Below are 8,460 nucleotides of genomic sequence, written 5' to 3'. Positions count from 1 at the left end.
CTAAAGTGCTGTTAAGTGCTAGCACTTAGCTGCCAGCTGCCTGCAATTACTGCAAGTTCAAATCTCACCAGGCTCAAGGTTGACTCAGCCTTCCATCCTTTCTAAGATAGGTAAATTGAAGACCCGGATTGTGGAGGCAATAAACTGACTTTGTATAAAACAACACTGCTTGGGGGGGGGGGGTAATAAGCAGGTATATACAAAAAAGTATGCAGGCTATTGCTATAATGCATTGTAAGCCACCCCAAGTCTACGGAGAAGGGCGGCATATAAATTGGACAAATAAATAAATAAATAAATAAATAAATAAATAAATAAATAAATAAATAAATAGGCAGGTACATAGGTAGGTAGATGAGAGAGAGAGAGAGAGAGAGAGAGAGAGAGAGAGAGAGAGAGAGAGAGAGAGAGAGAGAGATGATGGATGGACAGATACCATGTTTCTGGTACGCATTAGGGCTTATTTTCTGGTTAGGTCTTATTTTGAGGGAAATACAGTACTAAATGCACCCACCTGGCTGACAATCTTAACTGGGACTTATTTGGGGGGTAGGGCTTATATTACGAGCATCCTGAAAAATCAGGCTGGGACTTATTTTCCTGTTCGGTCTTATTTTCGGGGAAACAGGATAGATAGATAGATAGATGGATGGATGGATGGATGGATGGATGGATGGATGGATGTATAGAAGAAGTGCTTCCATGGTGAAAGGATTTGCTGGTGACATCACCATTGCCTGGGGGACCACCCAGTTGGGGCCTCCTTTCATGTCCCTGTGAAATGGTCCCCATTTATGTACTTGTGTTCACCCACTTTTGAACCACTGAGTCGCTCAGAGCTGGAATGCTTGTCAGGAGCTCATCCCACCCCACAGCAGCAACAGGTCTTGAACATGAGGCTGCCGACCGTCAGCCCAGCATTCTAACTTCATGAGCCACTGTGCTCCTACACATAGGCAGATAATAGGTATATATAGAGAGGGAGGAGTGTTGTTGGTACGTGGAAGGAGAGAATCCCCATCTTCCAGCAGCAGGCCAGAAGGGAGGGGGCACAGGAGGGTGCTCACCTCACCTCATCCATCTCCATCTGGGCCCAGCTGCATCCCAGAGCAGCACAGAGTCACTTAAGGGAGTTAAGAAATTAGTGCTTGGTACTGATGGACTTGGCCCTTAACTGCCAGTTGTCACGTTGCAGAGAAAGTGAGTGTAAAAGCAGTGCTAATTTGATTACCTGACTCTGTTAGCAGATAGAAAGCCTCCTCCCGGCAAAGTAGAAATGGCTGGGAAAGAGGGGGGGGGGCTGTTATCGAATGTTGATAATAAATAAAAGAAAATGCAGCGGGCAGTGGAATCACAGCTGGCCGGCCATGATGAAGCTTTTACACAACCAGAGTCAACGGTTAGGGTGAGAGCCACCCATCGAAGAGTTTAAAGTTGAAAAGGAGCCTGGGAAAATTCGCGGAGGACCCAACTCATAAAGGCAACGGGACGTGGGGAGATTTTATGGGGCTTATTGCCCATCAAAAGGCAATGTCTTGTGGCTGGGGAGCAGGTCAGTGGCCTTTGACCCTTGCTTGGAAATCCCTGAATGCCTCTTGTTGACCTCCAAGTGAGGAAAGGAGGTGGAGAGGAGCCCTTGGTCAGATCCTGCTTCAGAGCTGAGCTGACCTTCCTACCTTCTTGGGAGGTGCTAATCAATTCAATAAAACAAATAAAGGGAACGGCTCGTCAAATTATTCATCCTAAACTGGGGCACAGAGAAACTTTCAAGACTGATTTTCCATGCCCCATCTAATTATCTTGCTAGCCTTTGGTATTCCTCCCCACCTCCCTGCCTTTGCCCCATCCATCCCCGACGGCTCGCAGGATGCCTGGCAGAAGGGAGGCCTGCATTGTGAGCCATCAAAGATAAACTGGCAGCATCCGATCCAGATTTATTTTCTGAAAATGGTATAATGGGACTTTATTAGCGCTCTAATCTGCTGTTCAGTAATTGGTTTTCCAGGAAATCAAAGACTCTCGGCGTCTAGAGACTGCCAAGTGGAGGAAAGAAGGAAGGAGCTTTCCTCGAGCCATAACAAACTTTGTGGTCTCCGAACAAATCAGTCCGTGGCTGAACCTGATGGCCTAGCTGAGGCCTTCACACTTCAGTGGCTCAGGTTGTGTAAGATGAGGAGCAGTTTTACTTTCCCCCCTTTGGCCACCAAACCTGGGACAATGGATCAAAAGTGGGTAGGAAGATAGTCAAGGCACAAGGGCATCCTTCTTCCTAAATTATGGTGAACTCCTTTCTCTTGCTACTCTTCGGGGAAGCAATTCAAGGTGACTCCAGGGCCTGGTTAACCATCTGGAAGAGGACTAAGCAACTGACACTCACTCCAGACAAAACAGGAGCAATGTTAATGACCTAGGCTCCCTGAGTCATTAAAACACCCGAGTAGTCCCAAAAACCTCTTCTATTGCAACAGCTGTGAATTACGTTCATTCACAGCCGAGTCCCAGTTAGTTGCAAAAAGTCCTTTGGGATAATCACCAACCTTTATCTCCCTTGACACGCTGCCAAAGACCTACTTGGCAAAGCCAAACGGAGTCCAGAATCAAACAGAGATGCCGACTGGGAACAGAATTAACAACGTTGCTTTCCTGCAAAGGGCCCACGTACCTTTGCTCCTCTTTTATTTGTTTTCTTTTTCTTTTTAAGCCTTATGGGAGGGGCCAATCATCTCCAGGCCTTACTCCCGAGTCGTCCCTTTTGACGCACGTGGGAAAGAGTGAAGTTGTGATCATCTGCATGGTTCTACATGACCTGAACTTAAAAGTGGACTCGCATTTAATATTCTGCAGAGTCACGTCCTAGAGATGCTCCTATCTAGGCAAAATGAATAGCAATTTTATCTTCCGGTTTATAGAGTAGGAATAAAGTGTCTACTAAATCAGCTGACCTGAAAGTTTTCCAATTTTTGAGGTCAGAGGTTTTTTTTTTTTTTACTTGTCTTTTTTGTTTCGGGAAGGATGAAAAGAAAACGGCGCTTTCTAACTCCTACAACGCCCAAACTCTGCCCTCTTGCTGTGCAACCCAAGAAGATCAGTCAGAGCTTCCTTGGCAGCTGTTTGTCGCAAGACAAAACACGAAATGGAATGCTGCCCCCCTGCATTTACAAGTTTGTGGGTGAGGGTTGGGATTGCACGAAGGATTGCACACCCCGTTTCCTCCTGCTTCTCATTTCAGAGAAGGGTATGGACAATTTTTTTTCCCCCAAGCCTGAGACGCATTTTGGGGAGTGGTGATAGGTGCTTAGCCAGGGTACCTCTTAGGAGATCTCTGTTCTTGGCTTGGTCAAGGACCGAAGGTGAACCTGTGACTTGCTTTGAATTTCATTCCAAGAATCACCTTTCTGAATTTTCCCTGCTTTTTGAAATTCACATTCTCATTAGACAGAGAGGGGGGAGGAGGGAGGGAGGGAGGGAGAGAGGGGGGGAGGGGAATAGGGACTAAGAAAGTCTTCATAAATGCTTGTCTCATTCGGCTGACTTCATCCCATTCCACTCACTGAATTTTGTTCCAATTATTTTCTGAGAAAGTGGGAGGGGGGAAGGAATAGGACTGGATCCTGGTTTCTCTCTCCTCCCCCCCCCTGCCCCCATTTCCCGCAGTTAGCAAAGATCCTTGAAGCTGCGGAGAAGAGGACCCCCCCCCCAAGCCAGAGCCCCTGCCCCCTGTCTGAGATGGAGAGCTGCATTCGGAAGGGCTGCGTAGTGAGCCATTCCTTTCCTTGATGGAGACAAGCTCCCCATAAAAGCTAATGGGTTTTTGAAGGATATCGGGCAGGTGACGATATGTTGGGCTGCGCGGGCCTTCCATTTTGTGGAAATTGACACAGCCTTGGGGTGGCCATGCCACCAGTCACACCGATTCAGCCACGTCTGCGCACGCCACCTTTTTCCGAGATGGAGAAACGGGCAGGGGGCTAGTACAGACCAAACTCTCCGAGGCCCTGAACCAGAGGTGGGTTTTCAGCAGGTTCTGACCAGTTCTGGAGAACCAGTAGTGGAAATTTTGAGTAGTTTGGAGAACCGGTAGTAAAAATTCTGACTGACCCCGCCCTCATCTATTCTCTGCCTCCGTAGTCCCAACTGATTGGGAGGAAATGGGGATTTTGCAGTAACCTTCCCCTGGAGTGGGTGGGAATGGAGATTTTACAGTATCCTTCCCCTGCCATGCCCACCAAGCCACGCCACGCCCACCAAGTCACTCCCACAGAACCAGTAGTAAAAATTTTTGAAACCCACCACTTCACTGAACATCTCCTTGCAAATGAAAAAATAAACCCAGGCTAGGCAGGAACAGAAGGCCATTAACCACCCACCCAAGAGGTCTGCAGACCAGCCTTTGCAGGGGGAGCCCAGCTGGCCAAAGCCAGGTAAACTTGGGTTAAGGTGTGCTTCTTCCTCGTTCTCACAAGCTGCAGATGTCCCCGCCTTCTCCTGCGGGGCCTCCATGGCCAGGAGCAGTGCCATAAATTCTGCATAATTCCAGGAGAAACTTCCTAACGGTGAAGAGCTGAAGAAGCTTCTTGGATGGGAAGCGAAACCTCTTCAAAGAAAAACCAGAAAGCCCAAATGCCTCTTGAAAAAAAGCACCTTTGGGACTTCCTAACAGTGAGAACAATTGACTAGTGGAAGAGAAGCTGCCTTCAGAAGCTGTGGGTGCTCCATCCCTGGAGGTTTTTAAGAAGAGCTAATGCCTCCTAAGGCAGCATTTAACATCCAGCTGCCTGCAATTACTGCGAGTTCAATTCTCACCAGGCTCAAGGTTGACTCAGCCTTCCATCCTTTCTAAGGTAGGTAAATTGAGGACCCAGTTTGTGGGGGCAATAAGCTGACTTTGTATAAATATACAAAAGGTTGAAGGCTATTGCTTAGCGCATTGTAAGCCGCCCTGAGTCTCCAGAGAAGGGCAGCATATAAATCAAATTTTAAAAAAAGAGAGAGAGAGAGAGACTGGGCAGCCCCCTGTCTGAAATGGCATATAGAGCTTCCTCCTTGAGTAGGGGGTTGGACTAGAAGACCTCCAAGGTCCCTTCCAGGTCTGTTCTGATTGATTGCAGTATAGTGATGGCAGCATCTCGAGGCTGAGTGCTGCCACCAGATCCTCTATGCCACCCATCTCTCTGCCCCAACTCACCAACTTATGGCACAAGGTGGGGACACTGTATCTGGGCACCCGATGACCACAGATGACAGCAAAGAATTGCCACCTTCTGTATCACTGGCTGCCATATCACTGCAACCCGGACCAAACAACTTTGGGCAACCCCTGGGATCCCCACACAGGTTTAGCAACTCAGGGACCCCATGAGGAGTGAGTAATCCCCACCCCCTTGTCATTGTAAAGGGAGGTTCCATCATCAACTCCACCAAGATTCCCAGAAAGGAAGCCCTCGGCTGGCCTTCTCCGTGCTCCTTAATTCTTTCCGGCTTTTCTCCCGACTGCGGCCTCTGATTTAACATCTCTCATTTATGGGGGGAGGCTAGAAATGTGGCCCCTCATCACTTGAAATGCTGAAGACTCTCGCTTGTCCCGTAGGCTGAGTAGGGGGTGGTTGTAATTCAGTTCAGCGAAACGAAACCGAAATGTAAGTACTACGGGACCTTCCCTGCAGCTCCTGGATCTTGATGCGTTGGAAAGCTTGGAGTATTTTGTGAGGAGAGAGGTGGCAGTGCTACACCCTGTGGTAATTTAATCGCTGTCATGGGTCATTTCCGACACTGATGGGTTTTGCTCCCATACGAAGAAGCAGCTCATCACCAGCATTTGGGGGGGAGGGGGGAACGGGGTCTGTGTGTTGCCTTGCTAATTACAAAGCCGTAAATGTCTCTTTAGGTAAATAACTCAGCCTAAAAAGAGGCGGCCTGGGACCTGAAGATGGCGGGGGCCTACCGCTGAGCAGCTGAAGATACTCGCGCTAAGAATTTGCAGGTGTTGCAAAGAATTGGGTGGGGTTGGCTGTGGATTTCTTTAAGGAGGAGGAGGAGGAGAACTTTATCCTCGCTGGCAATTTTGTCTAGTCACAGATCCTCTTGGGGGCAAAATACCCCCATGGACCCCAATAGGATCCCTCAGATTTCTTCTATTGTTGGACTGAAAGGATCGTTGGATGCAACCAACGTGGAATTCAAATAATTTTTACTACCGTTTTCTGTGGGCGTGGCTTGGTGGGCGTGGTGTGGCTTGGTGGGTGTGGCAGGGGAAGGATATTACAAAATCTCCATTCCCACCCCACTCTGGGGCCAGCCAGAGGTGGTATTTGCTGGGTTTTTCTTTTTTTAAATTTGATTTATATGCCGCCCTTCTCCGGAGACTCAGGGTGGCTTACAATGCGCTAAGCAATAGTCTTCATCCTTTTGTATATTTATACAAAGTCATCTTATTGCCCCCACAAACTGGGTCCTCAATTTACCTACCTTAGAAAGGATGGAAGGCTGAGTCAACCTTGAGCCTGGCAGGATTCGAACCTGCAGTAATTGCAGGCAGCTGGTCTTAATAACAGGGTGCTTTAGACCACTGTACTACCAAGGCTCTCTGAACTGCTCAAAATTTCTGCTACCGGTTCTCCAGAACCTGTCAGAACCTGCTGGATTTCACCCCTGGATGGAAACATGATGGGACCACCAGAAGGCTGGAAGCAGGTGTGATCTGAGGAGAGGAGCAGCTGAGACCCCTTGGTGAAGATTGTCATGCTGTCAAAATGGTGACATTGAGGTCTTTGTCGTCCTTTTATTTCTTACTTGCAGGGCGAAACCAATGCAACCTGTGAGTCCGATCAGCCACAATCTAGCCTGCGCCTTCGTTCCCTCTTTCTCTTTAGAATCTCCCTCAAGATGCTTTTGGGGCGATGAAAAGGCCTCCTCAACCCTTCTCGGTTCCTTTACGTCTTTCTCTGCGGCTGCAGAAATGGTAACGTCGCTCTTCAAGCCACGGACTCTCCAGCTTGCATTTTCCAGCAGCCACGGAAGGGCGGGAGTCACGAATTAAGCAGGCAGGTAACTTTTAAAATCTAATTACATGACAGGGATGGAATGGATGGTTCCAAATCAGTGGTATTTCGTTGCTGGTCAGCTGCCCCGCTGATTTCAAGGGGTTGTTGGCACTTAGTTGCCAGGGGTGGGGAGGGGAGAGAGCAGGAGGTGGGGAAAGTAGAAAGGGGGGGCGGGAAATTAGGAAGGAAATTAGAGCCTTTGGCTGGGACTTTTTCAGAAACCACTTAAAACATTTTTATTTCACTCTGCTCCCCTTAATTGCTGTTGATGTATCAGCTGCTGTACTCGGACCATAATACGATCTTACTACAAATGAGCCTTTATTAAATTTTATGACAATCAGGATGATATTTTAGGAAATCTTCTGAAGCATCTTGAAGGAGGCGGTTGGAGCTCTAAAAAGTGCAGCTTTAATGCTGGAAATGTCAACAGATACCGGGCTCATATTACCATATGTGGTGGACATGTCTGTAGAAGCCAAAAGATATTGGACTAAAATCCATACATGATTGGAAAAAATGACAAACACATTGACTTTAAACCAGAGATATTTTTATTAGGGATTTTAATATATGAAAAGGTTTTTTTATGGGATGAAAATGCCATTGTTAAATAATGACAAATTAGAACAATAATACAAAAAGATATAACAGATTGATAAATATGAGAAGCGAGATAACTTGTATATTATGAATATGGGATTAAGCACAAAGGATTTGTAACTGATCAACACACTTTCTGTAATTGTAATGGATGATGGTTGTTTTATGTGTTGTTTAAAAAAATAAAAAAAAAATAAAAAAAATAAAATAAAAGGTACAGCTTTGGTGTGTGTGTGTGGGTGTGTGCAAGAGAATAAAGAGTGTTAAGGATATTGTTGTGTCACCACCAGAGTCATGGAGCTCATAAAGCAGAGTACCATCAGAAGTTTTTACGCACGGAAATGGTTTTGAGAGTAATTGTGAATAACATGCAGACAAACTGCAGACAAAACAACATAATACATTTACACAATACAAACATACAATGTTGGATTATATATTGCCTGGCCAACTAGTTAGGCTATGACCATTTCCTAACAAAGAGGATTGCTAATTATCAAGGTTTTCAACTTACAACAGTTTGTGTAGTTCCAAGTTACAATAGCAGTGAAAAAGTGACTTATGACCGTTTTCCCACACTTATGATCGTTGCAGCATCCCTGCTCAAAATTCTGATGGTTGGCCACTGACTCGTATTTCTGATGGTTGCAGTGTCCCCGGGTCATGTTATCCCCTTCTGTGACTTTCTGGCAAGCAAAGTCACTGGGGAAACCTGTTTCATTAACAACCGTGTGACTCACTTAACAACGGCAGTGATATACTTAACAGCTGTGGCAAGAGAGGTCATAAAATGAGGCAAAACTCACTTCACAAATGT

The sequence above is a fragment of the Pantherophis guttatus genome, chromosome 9 (genome assembly GCF_059756535.1).
Source record: "Pantherophis guttatus breed Tessera chromosome 9, ASM5975653v1, whole genome shotgun sequence".
Taxonomy (NCBI): domain Eukaryota; kingdom Metazoa; phylum Chordata; class Lepidosauria; order Squamata; family Colubridae; genus Pantherophis; species Pantherophis guttatus.
Note: the sequence above shows the minus strand (reverse complement) of the source record.